The 19,254-nt window shown below is 47.2% G+C and overlaps 1 protein-coding gene across 2 annotated transcripts in view; it reads right to left on the minus strand.

Annotated features, from left to right (window-relative positions):
• Positions 1 to 19,254, minus strand: part of ZFHX3 (zinc finger homeobox 3) — a 152,646-nt gene that overhangs the window by 44,067 nt on the left and 89,325 nt on the right. The gene's annotated exons all lie outside the window — the stretch shown is intronic.

Raw genomic sequence — 19,254 nt, forward strand, 5'->3', positions numbered from 1 at the left:
CACTCTGCCACTCACTGTGCTAACCAGCACATTAGCTACCCAGGCTAATTGGTTTATGGATAACATTAATTACCATGTTGCTCATTAATGGATGAAATCTTTATTGGTTCCATTGATCAGCGGGACTTGTTAGCCGGCCTCCTAACCAATGGCGGATGTAACAAGCTCTCTTATTGGCATATCAATTAATGCAATCAATTTCTGGCCAGAGGCTGCCATTCGCTTCCCTGCTTGTTAGACTGTGGAAGACAGAGTCATGTCAAGTAAGCATTTATTTAAAGGGTTTCTAATTCTTCTTGAGCTGACTTCCCAGCAGGCTTTCTGCCACACAAGGGTTTTCTGCCTCCAGAGACCTTCCCTTTCCTCCCATTGCAGAATCAAATCTATAACAGTCACTGTGAACTAAATAATTTCTGTAAAAATATTTGAATTACGCAAGTAGGACAGCCGGAGGTATGAGGTTAAGAAGTCAGACTGTAGGACTACCCCAATTCAACACACTAGAGAGACGTGCAGGAGCACAAACCCACTCCCAAAGGACAGGCAGGGGCTCAAGAGCCATGCCAGAAAGCCTCCTTGAGCATAGATTCATCTTAATTAAAGGGTCAGTCCCCCACGGCCTGCCTGGTTTTGTCAGAGAATAATAAGCCCTTCATATTCCTGCTCTACCCCACCTTCCAGAGTGAACATGGACCATTTTGTATCTTCACGCCATCCTGTCACGTGGGCCTACAGGCAAACCCATCCCAGCTGGTGCCTGCATCCCTTTTGTCAACCTGAAAAAGCAGAGCAGAACTTGAGCTGCTCATGTGCAGAATCAGCTGATGCTGGGAAACAGATGGAGAATATCACATGGTCTGCATGAGGTTGGCAGTCTTGGCTGCAATGCTACATGCAGTGATGGGAGTAACACAATAAAGCCCTTGCCCAAATCTTTGGGGGAAGAAACACGTATAAAGAGCACATGACCTAAACCTCCCATGGACAGAAACTGAAGAGATCAGCCCTCCTTTCCCGAGAAGGGTGGCAAAGGGGATGACCTGACAGAAGAGCACAAAACTGTGAGTGGTCTGAAGGAAGGCAAAGATTTTCTGAGCCATTTCTCCCATGAGCAAGAAGAATGGACTGCCAGATAACTTCACAGAAGGCAAACAACGTTTTCCATTGGTCTATCGGCCAAACAGATTTCAACAGCACAACATGTTCAGAAAGAGCTCAAACCCCATCCTACTTGGGTTTAGTTTTTCTCAGCCTGTGAGAGGACTTGGCAGTGATCATATCTGATTCCAGCATCCAGCTGCTGAATTTCCAGTTGATGGGACTGAACAAAGAGGGTTTATCCTGTATGCCCACCCCATGATGGGGTTCTGTAGCCCAGGAGGATGATGGTGCTCTCACGCATCAGCTCACTGCCAGAGAGGACAAGGGGCTCAGAGATGTGTCCCATCAACTGTCTTGATGCAGTAGGTTTCGTTTTCCTTCAGAGCCACATTTGCACCATAGCAGTAAGGATGGTAGACATTATTGCAGCCATAGAGGAAGACTGAAACACCAACACGCCATTGTGTTCCTGACCCCTGCCCCTCTCCCCAGCTGCTGGCCACCTTGGTTCTGCCTGTGCAGCTGTGTAAGTGCAGGACACACAGCAGCTAATGGAGCAGAAGAACCCTGCAGGTGAAACAAATGTATTTTCCTACAAAATAAGACGTGGTAATTAGATGGTGGCAATCACTGCCACAGGATGTTGCTGTGGACAAGAATTCAGCAATGTGCACAAAAGGGATTAGAAAATTAAGGTTAATGAGAATAACTAGAGATGTAATTTCTAAATAGAACAAAAGAATTTAGAAGGAATACAAACCCACAAGCTTTAGGGCACACATGAATTGTGCCCTCACCGTGAGGGTCTGCAGGGCACCCACCTGGCAGTAGGCAAGCTACAGCCAACGCTGGGTCTCTTCTCTCTCCCTGGCTCTCTGGCACACCGTTACCTCCCAGTCCCTCCCAGTCCAGCTGTGACAGCTTGACCTGCTCCATGTGTCCTGGAGCCCGAGTGGCTCAGGGAACACTGCTGGGTGTCAGCTCACAGCCCCCAGGGCGAGGCCACTGCCTGCAGCACATCTCCAGCAGGGATGTGCATTCACAATGGTGGTGACTTGAGATTTTTTTTGAGGAAAGATTAGGTTCCTAGTATTAGGAAAGATTAGTCCCAGTAAAGGGTGACTGCAAAGAAGATGGTGAGTCCCTTTTCACAGAAGTCCCATGGAACAGATGACAGGTACAGGTTGCTCCTGGGGACATTCTGACTGGACACAAGAGGGAACTTTTTCACACTGAGACCAATCAGCAACTGGAATAATCTCCCCGAGGAAGTGGTACAGTCCCCAGTGCTGGTCACTTTTAAGATTTGTCTGGTTGGGGTGTGGGACATCCAGTCTAGGTCATGCTGTGCCAAGAAAGGTTGGACCAGATGATCCTTGAGGTTCTTTCCAACCTGGTACTCTATGAGCTCCATCAGAACACTGGGGTGCCCCGTGGCACACAGCAGCCCTGTGCACCTGCAGCAATTCCCAGCATAACCCCTGCTCCAGGTCTTCACCCAGGTCATTATGTAGGAAGGATCTCCCCCACCAAACACAATAATATATCAAACCTTATCAGAGCTGAACTATAAATCTGTGAAGACTCCAATAATTTCTAGCCATGGGAATAACACCACAAAAGTACTTTTAAAACTAATTACTCAGATTTCGAAGTGCTGCCCTAATGAGCTTTCCTTCTGCCCAGAACTTACTAAGAGAAAAAAAATCTACCTTCAGTGCAGTAATTACTGCTTTCCCCTTCAAACTTCTAACTGGAGATCAATGCTGCATTTTAAGACTCATTGATTTACAATTAGCCTGGCTTTCCTGCTAAAGTGTTTTTAAAGCAGAGTTTATTTTTATTTTATTTTGAAATCTCAAAGATCTGGTTCTTGGATTTTACATCCTCATGAGAGGTGTGCTGGAAGCTGAAAGACGAAAGCAGGCACACATCTGAATGAAGAAAGGAAAACGGGATTTTTGTTAGACTGAGACTAGAAATAAGAGACTCGTAGGTATTTCAGGGATGAAGATGAAAAATAAAGATGGAGGAAAATGAAGCTGGAAGAAAGGAAGAGAAAATGGGAAAAAAAGGAAATGCAAATGCAAACAGAATGAAAAAGGACTTGCAGCCTAAGAAAGCAGAGTCACTGTCAGGCAGAGCAGAAAGCTCTTCCTGCCTCTGCTATTTATTAGCATCCTTGGGAAAAAAAAGCAGCAGCTTTGTGCATCTGCAAAACAAAGTGCTAGTTAAAAATAGTGAGTACAGCAGGGACGGTGCTGACGTGAGGGTCCTGGCAGCACCTGCCTTTGTACAATCTGTCCCACGAGGAGAGCAGAAGTAAGTGAAGCAATTAAGAATTCCATGCTGATTGCTTCAAACATGTTTTTCTATGCCATAAAGATAATAGCATCATGGATACATCCGCCTCCTCTCTCCTGCCTCTTTCCAACCCAACATCATCTACTTTGCATCCCTTCCCGTGAACTCCTGGCTCCTGAGGAGCTAAGCACTTGAACAAGCCCACAGAGACTGAAGTCTCCATCTGGGGACATACTTCAGCCGCCACCAGGGCAGATCCTGGCCAGCGGCTGTGTCTGGCCAGGCTCTGGGACCTCCAGAGGTCTCTGCCAACCACCACTGCTCCGGGAGTCCCTGACTGTCGGGAGTATCACAGCGGTACTCCGTTCTGGATCGTTGTTGTGTCATTTCTGCAGGAAATGAGCTACACTGGATGAGCCACTTCAGTGCTCCTTGACCCTCCTTCACCCCCTGCTTCTTCCTCCAAAATACATATTTGGAAGGTCTTCTACGATCAGTATCAGCAGCAACACAACAGGAATCAGACCCAGGAGTAGGGAGGCACAGAAAATTGCCTGCAGGGTTTACAGTTTACAGTTACAGGAGCTGCCACAGTGGTCCAGCCTGCCATTGCCTTTGCTGCTCTCATAAATTTTGTTCTTTACGACTGCTGGGTCCCAGGAGTCATTGGCAGATGATGATCCTCGAGTGATGAAAGCAAAGAAAGAAAATAGGAAAGCCAGTAATGTCTCTCCTTTTTTATATTTTATTTTACAGAAAGCTGCTTAGCCCCATTTCAAAGACTAATATGAAAAAAGTGCAATTAAATCCTCGGAAAACTGACAGATCAGCAAAACAAAACCACCCGGAGGAGAGCACGATTGAGCCTCATTAGGAAAGAGTTCAGTCTGTTTTTAAAACCTTTCTTAACACTTAGCTGGGTACCTCTCAGCAGCAACCGCTCCCAACACGCCTGGCATAATTAGTGTCAGAATGGAAAGGAAAAAAATCAACCTAGGAACCAGAAATTAAAACACCAGATTCAGGAGAGAGAAAAGGTTCAGCTGTAGCGAAACCATCTCAATTCTAACAATAACCCCTCCTCTCAGTCTGCGGCAAAGAGCTCCAGTTCCACTCTGTGCATAGCCAAACACATGCCAATTAAAGAGAAAAGTGGCTGGGGCAAATTCGTGCTGTAAAATTTCTCTGACTAACCACTCCCAGTCCCCAAACACTATCTGCATGGCAGTCACATCCACCCGTGAGGTCAGGTTAATGACAGATGGACGGTAAATTACACTGACCTCGACCGCAATTATAGCTATCATAGTTGACAATAAGGAAATTGAGATACAGGGACAAATCCTGTGCACCTCAGTGGCCGGGCCCCACGCAGGTTGTGTGTGCAGGTGCTCACACCTACCCTCAATGTTAAATTGTCAGCCTCTAACAGGACGCTCTACAGCCGAGATCTATTATTTTGCAGTGGGGGTGGGGACGAAACGCTTGGGAGATAGAAAAGATGGCAGAGAGATGAAGCCATTTTATTAAATCAGGCAAATTCTAATTTATTCTGGGGAGATGGAGGAGAGAAAATGGATTCACTCTCAGCATGCTCACTCTGTAGCGTCTGATCCAATCCCTACTGCCTTGCCGGAGGGGGAGGGGGCCTCGGCATTCTGCAATTCTCCCATAATCCCACAAAAAAAAGATGATTCTCCTTTCGGATTTTTCAGCAGCCATAAGGGAAAAATCTTCTTCTGGGAACATGAGGTGTCAATCCCTGGTGTCAGCCATGCCAGGCTGGGGTTCAAGGGATTTGCTTCTTGGGGATGTTAAATTGGCAGCAAAAGGTCCAAGGCTCACCCCATCACTCGCACCATGCTAATAAACATGTATACAGAGATACACACATGGGAAGGACAACCTGTGGTGGTCCTGCTCTCTTTGCCATTTCTGGTGTATGTCACAGCACCACCCTCAACAGTCAGTAGGACCATCACTGTCATTCTTCATCGAGTAAGAGGCATTGAAACAAAAGTGTCATGTGGCAGTGCTGCTGAGGTCGGTGATGCCTTGGTTACACATCAGTTCACACCCCTAATACCACTGAGCACCCCATAACACTACTGAGCACCCCGTAACACCACTGAGCACCCCATAACACCGCTGAGCACCCCATAACACCACTGAGCACTCCACAACACCACCAAGCATCCCATAACACCACTGAGCACCCCGCAACATCACCGAGCATCCCATAACATTACTGTGCCACCTTAACACCATTGAGCACCCCATAACACATCTCCAGGCACCCCCACTGGCCTTGGCCTGCCAGCGCTGGTGAGCACAGGCACTCTGCTTTGTGCTGCAGCGTCAGCACTGCCCTTATACAGCCCTCAGCAGGAACTGGGGTCTGACATGGGCATCTGTACCATCTGTGGCTGAGCGGCTCAGGTTATCTGGAGTGACACAGAGAACCCGGGGACTGTCATGGGCTTCCACACTGTTGAGACTGTCTGCTGTGACAGCCAGGTGGGACAGCTCATGCAGAGACATTTCCAAGCGAGACTGGTATCTGAGCTTTGTGTTTTATGGACCAGGGTGATGTGCACAGCTGCCCGACACGCAGAACAAATCCTAAGACACTCCCTGCTCACGAGAAGAAATGCCATCGAATGGTCCTGCATGGGTTTTGGAACGGGACCAAGTGGAAACACAGAGTTTGGTTAATTTAATGACACTAACAAAAAGCACCACAGCTCCTCCTGCAGAGAACAGCAATCACTCAGTCTGACATTCATCAGCCATTGTCCCAAAAGGAGCAGACAACTGCAACACCCTTACACCTTTACTTGGGGAGACGATAACTTTGGATAGGCAATGCAGATGCACCCTGGTGAGTGAAAGGTGGCATGCTGTTGCACAAAGCTTCACAGACACAATAATATCTCCCATTTCAGAGCGAACCAGCAGGAGAAGGAAACAATGTGTAACTAACTATCAGCGGCCAAGTAAGTCCAGAACAGCAAACAAGACTCAGGGTGAATGAGAAAGATAGATAGGGCAGAATGTCCTGGGTCATCACAAGGCTGTCTTTCCACACAGAAATCATTCTACTAAACCTGCAGTGATTAAATCAAAACATTATGCAAAATCCTTCAGAAAACGCCTCCTGCAGGAAGGACACCCTCTCCCTTGAAATCATCAACATTGGTCACAGACCAGAACAGAGCACACACTGCACTCGCACATGGCATCCTGCGGGCAAGCACGCAGACACAACACCCCAGCAGCCAAGGTAGCTTCGAGGACGCTGACACTGCAAAAGCAGCCCAGCGGCAGGCTCAGGGCACACCGAGTCCAGGCTCTAATCCTTGCCCTGGCGCTTGCAGCGCCCGGACAAAGCTGCAGCCTCCATCCCTCCGGCCGTCTCCAGGGCCAGGGCTTGTGGGCAGCTGCTTACAACAAATCTCTGCCTGGGGCAGCGCCGAGCCCATCCCTGAGGAGGGAGAGCCCTTGCTGGGGAGAGGGGAGGCAGCCGCTTGGCAGGAGGGAACAGGCCCGAAGCATGGGGGAGAAGCGCTGAGCAGCAGCACCTGGAGCACAAATTCCTCTTTTGCATCCAACTCCAGCGTGGGCAGTGAAGCCGATTTTATGACTTATTTATTTATTTTGTCTTTGATGAACAGAAGGTTAATATAAGAACAACTCCTTGGCAAACCTTTAAGGGTAATTCAAGCGACACTGATGTGAATCAATGTTCCCTTTGTGAACGCATTACTTGGCAGAAACTGGCTTTTTGTAACCCCCTTAAACCTAGCTGGCAAAACAAAAAGAGAAAAAAAAAAAAACCAAAAACGTCCTTCAAACAAAAGGATGAGGTGAAAATAAAGAGAGAGTCGACTGCACTTTATTCTCTTTCATAGAAGCAAATGGATTTGGTGCTTTTTATACATTAATCAATCAATATCACTGACTGTACATCAGCGGCGCAGCCAAGTTATGAATGACCTTTCTGGCAAAGAGGACACTTTTAATGCTCATAAGACTGCTCATAGCTTAGCAACTTTCCGAATTTATGCCTGCATGATTACCCCTTGGAGGCAGGCGCCCGTTAGCGCTGCACTAGATATGACAAGGTTAGTCCTTGCCAATTTGTGCAGAAGAAAGGAAACTGTTGACTCTGTGTGTGCTCTGTGGCTGCAGCGGGCTTGTCCGGCAGCACCAAGCCTGCCACGCTCCTTTGGAGCAGGAGGCTCAGTGGGGCCTGATGCTGGCTGAGGGCCAGCAGGTGAGAGCCATCGTGTGCTGAAGCCTCAATGCGGAGAGGAAGAGCCGAGCCCAGAGCAGCTCTCCTGAGGGCTGAGAGCAGCTGCGGGACCTGCCAACAGGAGCTGGCAGCAGCAAGGGACATGTGGGCACGTGCCGTGGGGACCATTCTCCTTTCATCACTTGGCTGGCCCTATCTGCACAGGGCCAGGGCAGGCACTGCCCTACACCGTCAGCAGCAGCAGCAACGGCTGTGGGCTTCCAGCTCCTCTGCTCTTTCTCACAGTACTGAAAAGAAAAAAGGAAGGATCCAGATCTCAGACCACAACGGGGTCACCACTTCCCCGTGAGCTGTGGCTCGACACCAGCAGGAGCATGGTGGACGTGAGGGTCCTGCAACGCATGAGACTTGTACTTCACATTTCTGACTGTCCCAGGTGCGCATTGCGCATCTGCTCTAAGCTCCCCTGTGAGATCCATGTTCTGTCTTGGGTGCACTGGTGCAGCAGGGAAAGGTCTCCTTGCCCTGTAACACCCACATCCCTGCTTCCCTTCGCTCGGCATCCAGGCCACAACCTCTAACCCCCTCCAGACTGACATAAAATACACCCTGAGCAATCCTCCACACCACACACACAAACACACACATGCACAGAAGGGGAGGAAAGAAAAAAGAACAGGAAGAGAAAAGTAAGTAGGTGATGTGGAAAGGTGAGGTGGCTGCACAGTGAAGTGGAACGGACAGACACTGTGCGCTGCCAGAATGCCTGCCCACCCGCAAAGGCCAAAATTAATGCCATTGTTTCGCCACAAAGGAGGCAGCAAAGTAGCAGTGGAGGCCAGAGAACAATCCTAAACACCAAGCCCTAATTCACTCTTCGTAACAATAAAAAGGAGGATGGAAAGGGCCAGAACACGTCAGCTTAATTGGTAACCAAATGACAGAGTAGTTCCCATAAAAGGAGCATAAATGTCTGCCCTGCATGATCAGGAAGGCAAAGAAAAACGCTCCCAAGTCACGCTCAGTCCATCCCTGCGTTCTGTCCCTGTCAGCCTGGAGAGTGGTAGCAGGGGCTGTTCAGGGGCCCCCATGCTCCACTCCACAAAAAAGCTGAGATTTAAGGGCTCAGGGCCCAAGGCAGGACCAGGGAGGGCATTAAGTGGGATGTACGTGATGCATCATGCCAACTTTGGGAAGGCTGGGACATCCCCGCAGGCAAGCCAAAAGAAATCTACACCTGACACACTGCCTGGGAGAGAAATGGCATGTTAGGACATGTGCAACAGGACAAAAAAACCCAAAAAATAAACACAGTCATTTATTTAATGAAGTGGCCATGAATGAATGAAAAGGGTGAAAAGATGGGTAGGAAAAGGAACCCACACAGAAAAGGAACTTATTAAAGTTGCATGGTCTGAAAAGAAATAAGGTGGCCTTGACAGAAGGATCCAAATGAAGGTTGGTTTAAGGGAGCTGGACCAATACTGCTCCTCTCATCTTCCAGTCAGACTGCAGTGAAAATGGAAGAAATGCAAATTTCAAGCAAATAGGTAATACTTTCTCATACCGCTCCCATTTAAACTTTGGAACTAGTGGCCTTAAGAAGTCACTGAGGTCAAAACAAAATACATGCCAAGGGCATCAAGACATACAACTCAGAAAAGCAAACTGTTTGGAAGAACTAGAAACCCTCTTGTTTAAGGCAGCCATGAACTAAGTTTTAATATGAATAAGGGTAAGACTTTTATTTGAGGGAGGCTGTTGTTTGTTTACAGGTCCCCGAATTTCTTCCTTCTGAAGCAGCCAGAGCAAGACACTGGCATTGCCAGACATGGTAATAAACAATCTCAAGTTTTTAGTGGAAAAATAAATACGTGTTGTAGCTCCTTCTCAGGCAGCTCTGAGGAGCTTAACATCATCACCAGAGGATGAACAGGCCTTACAGAAGGAAAAGGAAGCATGTATATATGAGAAATACAGGCAAACACCAGTCCTGTACCAGCTGCTGTAAACCCCCTTTCACAAATCATCCCATTGCTAATGTATACAATCTCATTTTGCCTATGGCTCTCAAAGAAAACCAAAATCAATTTCAGAAGCCAAGCCATGTACCTCTTGCAATTAAGTCTATAATCCTAACAAATGAGCTGCAGGATGAGAATACTTTCCATTTCATAATGCCTCCTCTGCGCAAAGATCTCAAAGCCCTTTTTTGTTTAGGTCAGATACTCTCCTGCTCCCGTCTGGCCAGTTAAAAACCATCAGACATGTGCTCCTGAAGCAGAATGAAGTATGAGAGAATGAGGACAGGGAAAAGACAGAAACAAACAAGAAAGGAATTGATGGCTTAGTGTGAGGTGTCCCTGCCCATGGCAGGGGGGTTGGAACTAGATGACCTTGAGGTCCTTTCCAACCCTAACTATTCTATGATTCTATGATGCTCTGCAAGGATATTCCCTGAAGGGAGGAAGGGTATACGACATTCTCTTTGAGCGCTGAGCGTGAGCCTGCGGATGTGCATCAGCTTCTCTACATAAACGGATGTCTGTACAGGTCCAGGCCCCCTCGAGCTGGAAAGCTCCTGCCCACCACGTCCTGATGCCCTGTTGATGCTTCCTGCAGAAAGCAAACTGCAGCCCTTAGCCAGGACCTGTGCAGATGAACACCATAAATTAGGGCTGACAGTGGAGGAGCAGTTGCTGGAGCACGTGTGTCTAAGTTTTTGGAAGGTTTTGTTTTCTTCTCACCACCAGAACGTGAAAGCAGGGTGCTCAGTCAGACATGGCACCTGAGCAACTGCGAAGCCTGGACAGAAGCAGCATCATTGTTCTGATGAGACTTCAAACATGAGCTGAATTTGATTCTAATATGAGTTCTGTGTCGCTCACACTGACATCTAACCCACACATCTTGAGTGTGGCTGCAGTACCTACTGCTGTTCAACCTGCAATGCCTTCAGAGATTCACTGATCCACCCAGAAAAGGGAGACCCTTCAGTCTTGAATTTAATCTGCACCACTGCAACCACCACCTTGAAGTCCTCTAGAGAAGAGTTTTCTATTCCAAAACTGGAAAGGAGAGAGGGGGAAGAAAAACAGTGAAGAGAAGCAGAAGGTGCAGCTGCCACCGGCAGCAGAGCTTTTGAGACCAAATCGGTACCAAGGGTGAGACCACAAGGACAGGGATGCAACTCTTCTGCTCAAAGGGAACAGCAGCTGTCTGAGCTCAGCAGAGACCCTGCACTCTGAAAACCTGGTTTCTGTCTGGCTTTGGAGATTGCTTTGATGGGGAGAAAAAAAGCAGAGTAGGAGATGAACCAGGAGCTTCCCAGCATTTTACTACAGCATCTGGTGATGTTTTCCCCTTACTTTTCTTAAATGGAAAGGGCTTTACAATGCAGCCAAACAAGACAAACATTCTGGAACAAGTCAGCCATCAGAGCTTCCTCTCTTTCTGCTTAATGAAAGCCATGAGCTCCCAGTGACAAGTGTCTGCTGGAGCTAGATGGGGAGTTTATGAGATTCCTGCCACGTTCCAGTAATATTACAGCGTGCCTTTGGTCTGCCTTCCCCAGCCCAGCTATCTAACCACTTCCTTCCCGCCAGGCGCCTCCCATTAGAGTTTCATTAAGCGAATGCTTGGGGGTTTGTGTAGATTTCTGTTCCCCCCACCCTGTTTTACTAGGGGCACATGAAAAAAGTCATGATAAACTTTAATAAAAACAAAATTAAAATTTTTAAACCTTTCATATCCTTTAGAGATTACCTAGTCACTGCTGGTCGGTCAAAACAGATCTAAGGCACAACTGCTGTCTACTTCAAAATCAAAACCAACCCCAAAAAATAAATAACAGAAGGAAATCAGCCTCTGCCAGATATTAAAGGGGAACCAACTTTATCCCTGCATTCTACAAAGACAGATCTCAACAGTCCTATTGTGTCCTGTATGCACAAAGACAGAAAGATGCTGCTGGGATGGGAATAGCATTCTCCAAAGTGGGGGCAGGGGAAAGGGATGCATGGAGGGAACAGTTACAACAGCTACATGCTAACAGAATACTACCAGGACAGGGAAGTCCCCTAACGTTGACTTAGAAGTCCCTAGAAGTTCTTAAAGCACATGGTTTCCCCCATGTCTTCACACCTTCCAAAAGAGTTAACCATGTGCAGAAACCCTGACCCATGGCCACAAGTACTTCTGCTGGCTGTAGATAACCATTAAAGCAATACGGAATTAAAGCAGAATCCAAAGTTTTCATCTGCGTCTGTCCAGCCACGAAAGAGTTTGCTTCTGCCCGGCCTCTGGACACCCTTCAGAGGAGAGACCCTGCAAGGGAATACCATGACTCCCATCAGTCATGGATGGAAAGGTAAAAAAAGAGTCCTCAAGTCATTCAACTGACAGAAAAAAACAGGAAAAATCCAAGGTTCAGCAGAACAACGAAGGGGAACACAACAAGCCATCCTGCTTTAAATGAACACAGATGACACAAGATCTTGGAAAACAAGATGGTAATCTTGCATGTGGGGGTATTTGGTGGAGCTGGCAGAGAGATCAAAAATGCTGTTATAACGGGGAACTGTGAGTTTAATCAGCTTAACATACATATCGCCAGGAGCTGTTTTCCTCTTTGTTGCTATTTCACGTATGTTATTGTGCCATGGGTGAATGTTTTCTCAAAACAGGACAATAGCTTGTCTTACTCCCTATGTCTGAGGATGAGCTAACAGGAATGTATTTCCTCTTCCAACAGCAAAGCTGCTGCACACCCCAGCAGTAGGAATCAGCCCCTGGCAGAAAGCTGGGTGCACGGGACAGGGTACCCAAGGGCCTCCTGCCTCCTAGCAGGTGTCTGCTGTGGCACCGAACACCTCTGACTGTTCACCTGCTGCTGATCGGCTTGGATGTACATGCCACGTTTTGGGAACAAAGGCTGATGAGGCTGCTGCCTTCAGGGGCTACAGATAACATATTGGGAAAAGACAATATTGGGTTGCAGGGAGTGAGAGAGAGGTAAAAAGCCTGAGAAGCAGCTAATGAAGCTGGGCAGCATTTGATGTTTGCACACAGGAGCTCAGACTGTCATTTGGGTTGGCAGATTATTAAATGTGTCAATCAAGGACAAGCCTGGAAATGGCAAGGGGAAACATGTGAGGCGAGGTTAGCTATTAAACACCAGAGGAAGGAATCTCATTCTTAGGAGGAGAGAGTGACTGGCAACATCACGAGACCAGAGGAGGTTCTCCAGCCACAAGAGGAAGGGCAGTGGGAGGAGACTGGGAGGAGATGGCATGAAGAACATCATCTGGAACTCTTACTTGCATGAGGTGTGAAGTTGTACACCAGATCCCCTCAGCACGCACCTTGCACACTGCTCTTCTCTAGCCCCCTGCAAGGGCCATGCATTCCACCCAGACAAACCTGTGCATTGCCAGCAAGGCCAGAGCTGGGGCACGCTTTTTGTTGGTAGGCACTGTAGTTCAAACTCTGTATGCTCTCCTCCCATATACTGTGCAAGTAATGTGCTTTGGGAAGTTTTTGTTGTGTGCAATTAAGTCCCACAGAAAAGTGAAGAGAGGCTTACGAAAGCAGACTAATTATTCCTTCCTGAAACCCTCCATTACCTCTATCAGATGTAGGAGAGCAACACACGTGTTTTTTCAGTATTAGCAATGACCACATTTCCTTTAATTGAAATCAAGTGGAAGACATCAGACCTCAATGAATTTATTTCAAGAAGGGAGGAATATAATCTGGCATTACCAGTTCTCATTTCAAAAGTTCCATTGGAAGTACAGAGCCTGCAATCATGAAAAATCCACTCCAAAAAAGCATCTCACATCCCTGTTGTAACAAATTACATCAGTAATTACTCCATGCTTGATGACTGTGAATAAGAAATGTTCTGCATGGTTTCCCACTCTTAAAGGCAGGAAAATAACAGTATGGTTCCCTCACAAGAGGTTTCTGTGGAAGATCCCCTTCCCCTTTCTCCACAGTTTGTTTCACCCATTTTACAATCCGATCACAATTCCTATGGCCAGGGCACAGCCACCAAGTGAAGGTGGAGAACTGGAGAGCCTGGACAGGAGAGAGAACTCAGAGAGCAATGTCTCAGCCTTGAGGAAGAATATAACTCGTGCTGTGGGACTTCAAGTCACACATTTAAACTGTCAAATGTGGCTAACATCAAGCCTCTCTCCTGCTAAATAGAAATTTTTTGTCTAAGAAAAACCTTTCCACACTGCAAACCACATCCTGAGTGTTTCATGAACAAATCTGCTCATGATCATACAGGAACTTGCTTCTGCTCCCATTTGCCACCACCTCTCTCCTTCACATCCCTAGTACAGCTACACAGCTGCATTTAAGAAAGAGGAACACAAGCAAAGTGAAGAGTGAAAACAGAGGCGCAAGCACTGTACGAGCATCCAGCTGTCTGCAAGCACTACAGGCAGAGACAAGCTGAGCTGGGTAACTACTATTTTTAAAGCACACAGGGTTTTCTCATCTGGCAGTGTTCTAGCTACACCTCACTTCTGTTTACATGCTTGGCTTTAAGCATCCACATCACGATTTCAGTCCACAACTTGCAGCCCATGGAAGGTCGAACACTGAAATTCTAGGAAGATGTGGAGGGACACCATAATCGCCTCTGCCCGGGGGGCAGAGATGGGGGAGAAGCACCGGAACAGAGCTTTACAGTAAAGTTATTCCTCTAACTGTAATCAACCTGTCTGGAGCAGGGAGAGTGGCTGGTCCCTCCCTGTCTGCTGGCAGAGCCAGCAGCACGGATGCTCTAGCACGGCTGGGCATGGGAAGATGGGCAGCAGGGATCCTCCTGCTGACACCCGCTCCAGCCCCTTTCCTGCTCAGACAAAGCGGCTTTTCACTGCACTTGGCTGAGTTTAGCAAGGGCTTCCAGAGAGCCTGCCCTCAGCCTTCACACGCGAGGGCCCCAACAATGACTCTGTGTGTTGGAAGAGGATGGCTGCTAAGGATTTGGCAGAGACTAGCAAGATTACTGAAACAGTATGTCCAGCAAGGGGACTGGTCCTCTGGGGTGAAATGGGGATTCTGAAGCACCCCTTTGCAGTCCATATCCAGCAGATTTTTACTGCAGAAACTCTAAGTGGTACAGCTCTCCTCCTGCCTTGGGCAGTACAGGGTGGTAGCAGCCTTGGCTGCTTGTGCCACAGGCAGGAACCTCTCCTCCAGCCACAGAGGCACTGCACATGTTCCTTGTACCAACACAATCCCTTGGCTATACAAATTGTCCTCTGCACTTACATCTGCCAAAATCTCTGTTTCCCTTCAAGGGTGTCAACAAACTCGGGACTCACATGAAGGGATGATCAAAATGAAACTCCTGGGCATCATAAACTCTAGGTGTTCTCTTGCTTTAGCTCCACCTGACCCATCCACCTGATGGACTCGGTCCTGCACAGTGGAAAGAATATGGAAACCCAGGCTGCCTGTACTCCAGGCTGCCTAGGAGGAGTCACTTTCTAAGCTAGAATGAAAATTTGGGGCAGGCTGTTTCACTCTTATTTCTATCATTACCAAATGAGTCATAAGTGCATCCATCCCTACATCTTGAGAATGTTTTGGTTTTTATTATGGTTTGGTTTTTTTTTTTTCTTCTCTAAACCCCTTCATTAAAAATCAATTAGCTTATGGGTAGCGTTATACAGATGCTTCTGCAGCAAGGGCCTGACATCTGCACTCCCAGCAGCCCAGATACTACAGCAGTATATGTCCAGAAATACCCATGGAGGACAATAAACCCCCAGCCCTAAAGCTGTATTCTTTTTGATAAAGAAAAGGACTGAATGTCCAGCCTGGGCTTACTTCCCTGTCTCCTCCATAATTAGCACACTTCTTAGAGCAAGCAGAAAAGTTTAATTGTCTTTAATTATTCCATTCAAGGAGGATTGGGTTTCTTGCCTGATATCCATATAATTTCCCTGCCAACGACTTCATCACCCCTTTACTGGAACTGGAGTGCAGCTTGTAAAGCTCTTTTCCACAAAAGACACAGAAGTTTTAATCAAGGCTGTGTTGCTGGCACAAGCAGAGACAAAAGTCCTTGTGTCTACGAGGCTGTTGCTTAGGCTGCTGCATGTGTTTTCTGTGGGGTGGGAGGGAAGGAGTTGCAACTAATGTGCAATCAAGAACCATCACAATTACAAATGTAAATGAACAGGCAATTGGCACTGACCTTTGTAGATTGTTAGAGGACTAATTAAGGTATGATCAGACACTCTCTTCCAACAGATTGAGATGCATCTATACAAGAAAATATCTACACACCACCGCAGAGACAGTGATGCTTTTTCCTACATGCTTGCACACACCAGTGAGTACGTACAAACAGTGAGACACAGCATTTAACCCTGGCATCTCCTCTCTGCCACTGAGCAAACAGGACAGAGCGGGAAGCAGACAAGGCAACTCCATCACTCCCAGAACACAAGGCTAGGGAATGTGGGGTGAGCCACCTTTCATTACTGTGAGATGCAGTTGTATGTAAGGCTGGGGATGAGGAGATTGGCACAGACTGGCTGAAGTTAGGGAAAGAAAAAAGGGTAAATACTCCTTCAACATTTCTAGCAAAGCCACAAAGGTCTCCAGCAGCAGCAGCAGGAGCGATCGTGGCTGCATGTGCTGGCACCTTGCTTTGGATAATGGCTGGCCTGGGGGTCTGCCCTGGAAGCAGCAGCTGTATCTTACCATCCCCATGGAACTCGGCATCCCCTTAACAACATGATCCCTTGCGTCTGCTTGCTCTTGGTCACAGTGACCAGACCAGAGTGTGAGGAGGATGTTGTTTCACACCACTGCTGAGGTGAAACCACAGCTGGCCAGCCACACCAGCAAGAAGACAGACCAGCACAAGAAGGGCATGGTTTTCTGCCACCTCAGCCCTGCCAAAGAACTTGCAGTTCCACAGGCACAAGCCATGGTCCTGCTCAGCACCTCAGCCTCATCCTCGCCCATTGAGTTTTGAGCATCTCCCAGGATTGGGACTCCACAGCCTCCCTAGGCTGCCAGCCCAGAGCTGGGCCACATCCCAGGGAGGAGTTCTGCAGAAGGTAGAAAAGCTGAGGACTGAAATGTTCTCAGAAGGAGCAGTGATAACAAAAGGGTTTATTCATTTTGGGGGAAAAAGGCAAGATGATATTGTATATGTGGGGAAATGGAATTACAAACAAATATAATTGGCTAGAAGGGGAGGGAGAATCACCGTGATGATTACAAGAGAGCAACAGCAGCATCAAAACAAACCACTGCACTTGCAATGCAGCAAACCAGCAAAAAAGCCATCATCCCTTTGGGTCCCTGACAGAGGCGTGTCACAGATCAGAAAAGCACTTTCTGTTCAAAGTGTGCGAAACAGAGAGAAGACTTTCCCATGTTATGTGTTACCACCAGAGGCTCCTTATTAAAAAGCAGCAAGGGAAGTCACCTAGTCCTCAGAAAAAAAAAACCCAGTAAAAAATGTAACAGGGATTCAGTAGAGACACCAAGGTATTGTACAGGTGGAAGAAAAGGAGAGAGCCAGCTGCACACCCTAAGTGCAGCCCTGCCACAGAGGATGTGCACGTCCCGTACTGGCAGCACTGGGCTGGAAGACCCGCTGGTGAAGCCCCACAGAATGTGCTGCTCTCCTGAAGGGCTGGAACAGCCAAACACACCAGCAGAGTTCAAAACCAAGACAAAGCAAACATGTCACAAGAGAGAACTGAAGCCCAGATACGTGCATATTCCTGCTACACATCGCTGACACCCAAGACTACAGAAAAACAAGGCTGTGAGTTCAAACCTCACAGGAAAAAAGGAAGGATCAGCCTGCTGGAAGGAGATCTTTTTACGCATGAAATGATTACACTAAATAAATCAAAGCCGAGAAACAAATTACTGTTGTGCCCTTCACAAGGCTGATCTTGCCTGCCATGAGGCCACCCCTGATGGATGTCACCCCTGTAGCAACCTGATGTGCCTTGCCCTGGGACGTCCTCAGCCCAGCCACTGGCCTGGGGCACTGGGACTACCCCACTGTATATTCAAGTTGATGTTATGATACCTCAACAGAATCAGAATAAATGGGAGATGAAAGCACCCATTCTCCTCCATGGGAGAACTGCAGCTTCTCACCCAAAGCCAACTCCCATCACTGCAGGTACAACCTGACCAGCGCCTTGTGCCTTGGCCAACACCGCGCCGGTGAGGTGTGTCTGATCAGCCTTGCTCAACAATGGGCTGGAAGAGTGTTTAAGATTAAATATCTTGGGTCAAACCAACCTCCAAAACAGATCAGGGGTTCCCTCTTTGTATTCTAGATCTTATCCTTGTATTTTTATCCTTTGAAATAAAATACGATAAAGAAATTGTGTCTTGTTTGCTGTCAGTTTTTGTTGAAGAACCAACAAGCTTAAAGGAAACTATCTCAGGCCATTGAAAAATCAAAATATTTTAAAAATGAGATTTCCCTGCAGTGACTTACCAAGACTTCTAACAAAAAAAAAAAATCTTTTTTTTTTTTAAATGGTCACATTTCCTCTCTCAGTCAGTCAGCTTCTGCACTCTTAGTACCTGCAATGTCATAATCCTGGCAGACATACAAGGAAAGATAAAGTTTCTGAAGTAAAAGACAAGGTAAACACGAATTTCTAAAGTAAACAAAGGTTTCCAGGATTGTTCTGTGTGTCACAAAAGGGCACAGATGGTTTGTCCTCTCTGTTCCTTTTGCTTTTAAGAAAACTCATAAACCATAAAACACTTCGATGTATCCTTTCAAAATTGGAATGTTTTTCTGCAGTGGAGAAGCGGAATGGCTCCAAGAGCCGCTGTCCCCTCCGGATGGTGTGGCAACCACCACATGCTCTCCCTGTCACCACGACCTTTGGGAAAGTGTGTTGCATGCCCTCCACTTTGCTGAGTTCACAGATAGGTCACTTCTTTCCATGAGACTGAATTTAACTCTTACTGAAAACTCTCCTGCTTTACTTTCTGGGTGTTCTGCAACTATTTCACATCCTTGTTGCTAACACGTGTAACAGCAACGCAGTGCAGGTGTTAATTCAAAAGACGTTTCTAAGACCCACATGTATTTTCTTCCAGCTGGTGCTGCTTTCCTTTCTCAATGCCTTTAAGCTAAGATCACTTTCCTTGTCTCTATACCGTTAACTGAGGAATGCCAGCTCCCCAGAGCACTTTTCTGTGAGATTTATCCAGTCCTGGAGGGAAGTCCTGGTTGAAGCTGAGGAGGGCTGTGGAGGCTTTCACTGGCATCCCCCCAGATCCAGCATCTTCACATCCCTGACAGTGTGTTTATCAGCCAGCTTGGGCTGGCTCTCCTCCTCCTCCCTCCTCACAGGACTTATCAGATCTTGCTTTTTCCTAACATAAAAATATTTTTAACCCTTTAAATTATTAAACAAAGTACAATTTCTGTTCTGCCCAGCCTAACTGCCCCCTTTAAGGCACCTTTTCTCCTGCGAGATTCATAGCTGCAATCCCTTTCCAGTTATTTGTCCTTTCTGTATGAGCATATGCTTCACCCAAGCCCTTTGCCTTATCCACCTTACCCC

The sequence above is a fragment of the Lathamus discolor genome, chromosome Z, assembly GCF_037157495.1.
Source record: "Lathamus discolor isolate bLatDis1 chromosome Z, bLatDis1.hap1, whole genome shotgun sequence".
NCBI lineage: Eukaryota > Metazoa > Chordata > Aves > Psittaciformes > Psittacidae > Lathamus > Lathamus discolor.